Genomic DNA, 2,764 nt, shown 5'->3' on the forward strand with positions numbered 1-2,764 from the left:
TATATTCAAAGGACTACAAAATTGTGCATTATCCTTTGATCTCTTCTGGGACTGTATCCAAAGAGATCATAAAAGAGAGGAAAGGATCCACATGTGCAAAAATGTTTGTAGCATCCCTTTTTGTAGTGGCAAAGAACTGGAAATTAAGTGGATGTCCATCAGTTGGGGAATAGAGGAATAAGTTATGACATATGAATGTAATGGAATATTAATGGTCTATAAGAAATGATGAATTGGCTGATTTCAGAAAAGCCTGGAAAGACTTACATGAACTGATCCTGAGTAAAGTGAACAGAATGAGAACAGTGTGCACAGTAACAGCAAGATTGTGTGATGAAGAACTATGATAGACTTAGCTCTTCTCACCCACACAGTGATCCAAGACAATCCCAAAAGTCTTATGATGAAAAATGTCATCTGCATCCAGAGAAAGAACCATGGAGACTGAGTACAGATCAAAGCATGCTATTCTCATTTTTGTTTTGGTTTTTTCTTTCTCATAGTTTTTTTCTTTTTCTCCTGATTCCTTCTTTCACATGACAAATATGGAAATATGTTTAAAAGGATTGTACATGTATAATCTATATCAGACTGCATACTGTCTCAGAAAGGGAGGAGGTGAGGAAGGGAGGGAGAAAAATTGGGAACACAAAGTCTTTCAAAAGTAAATATTGAAAACTAGCTTTGCATGTATTTAGAAAAATGAAATACTATTGAGAAAAAATGATCTCTTACTCCAACTTATGATCTCTAAGATTCTAAAGATGAGAAAGAACACACAGAGGGAAGGTGCTAGTCATTTTCCTCTCCACACGCTAGAGAGACATTTCTAACATCTCCTCTGACCCTTTGCTCAGGAGTTTTTTCAATTTCAGGGAGGGCTGAGGTGACACTCTAACCCCAGGGAGTCTGTTCTCCCTGAAAGCTGCATTGCCCTAGAGTTAGTGGAAAAGATTCAATCATATATAAAATATATAGGAAGGAGTAAAGAACTGGCTTTGGAATCAGGAACACTTGGATTCAAGTGCTTCCCTCTAATCAATAATGGTCATTGACCTTGGGAAAGTCACTTAACTCTCAGTGTCTTCAGGCAGCTATGGAGACTCTTAAATTGTAGAGAAGGTATTGATCTGTTCTGGTAGAAGGAAATTCCTTACCAGGAGCTCCCTTAGTTGATGAAATTATAGAACCCAGGATTTCTGGTAGGCTTGTCTCTCTCATTTGTTTTAGGTACAGATGACCATTAAATAGGTGTACCTCTGAGTTTGGAAAGGGAGACTTAAAAGGGCAAGAGCACTTATCCAGGTGAGGGCTCAGAGGGAGAGATAAGACGGACACTGAAGATTGGGGGGGAGAACAAATTTTGGCAGATGTTGTCAAATTAGGACATTGTTGATGGAGAATCAGTCCATCAGTGTGATTCAATGTAAAGGGATACTGAAGACAAATGATCAGAATTCAAGTGCTTATTGATAATTGCTTATAAATATTGATAATTACTTACCTGTGTGACCTTGGACAAATCAGTTAGCCTTCTTGGACCTCAGTTTCCTCATCTGTATAAAGAAAGGCTTAGACTAGATGGTCTCTGAGGTCTTTCAGAACTTTAGACCAATGCTCCTATGAATGAATTTGTTGCTTTGTACTTTTCCAAGTATCCTCTCTTTTAAAAATATATACTCATTGATATATTTTGTTTTCATATGGTTTAGATTTTCTTTTGTATCTCTTTCTCTCCATTTTAGAGAGCTTTCTTAAATAACAAAGATTTTTTTCAAAGAGGAAAAAGAGAAATTTTTGTTAGCAAAACTAATTAATATGTCAAAAATTGACATTTATATAATGTTTTTCATTCATGGACCCCCACCTCTTCAAAAGAATGGTTTGAGATGTCCTTTAATATTCCTTCTTATTCTTTACAATTTATTTTTGATAGTTTTGATGTGGTGGGTTCTTTCCATTTAATTGTTGTCGTTAGTGTGCATATTGTTTGCCTGGCCCTGCTTATCCCAATGCATTTATTAAGCATGCACCAACTGCTGTGTTAACCTCCGAATCAAAGAGGATAGGGGCTCAACACTTGGGGACTGGCCACTAGGGAATGAATTTTTCAGTCCCAGATGCAGGCAGAGAAGTTGGTTCACTGAGGTGTGGAAGGAGTGGGCTCTTTTATAGTGACAGAAGCACTCACAGCTGATGAAACCTCTACTCTTTTATTATAGAGATTCAAGGAACTAGATTCTGGCTCCTCTTTGCCTTGGTGGACCTTCTTTGAAAGATAAGTGACAATGTCATAACAAACTTTTTCAAACTTAGATAATGGAGGTTCTTTTATGATGGGCACACAGTCCATCACTGCCCAGACCCAAAGCTATATCAGATTTGTCGTAGGACCTCACTGGATTTGAGCTCCAGTGGCCCAGTCTTTGAGATTTCAGTAGTAGGCCACTTCCACACCATCAGGAATCACTGGGTTGGATATCATGGTGGGCATGAACCTTTAGAATATTGAAATTCAGGACCCTTATGCCCTGGAGTTTGTGAGGATAAGAAAAGAGGACAATCAGTACTGAAAACAGGAGGGACAAAAGAAGGAAAAGGCAGTTAGGAAGCAGGAGATTGGTCTCTGAACTATACAGGTGGGATTCAGGATTCAGTATCATAGTGAGGTCATGGATTTAGAGCCAGAAGCATCCTAAGAGTCCAATTTCTTATTTTACAGATGAAGAAATTGAGACTCAGAAAGTAACTCTTCCAAGTTTAC

The sequence above is a fragment of the Sminthopsis crassicaudata genome, chromosome 3 (assembly GCF_048593235.1).
Source record: "Sminthopsis crassicaudata isolate SCR6 chromosome 3, ASM4859323v1, whole genome shotgun sequence".
Lineage (NCBI taxonomy): Eukaryota > Metazoa > Chordata > Mammalia > Dasyuromorphia > Dasyuridae > Sminthopsis > Sminthopsis crassicaudata.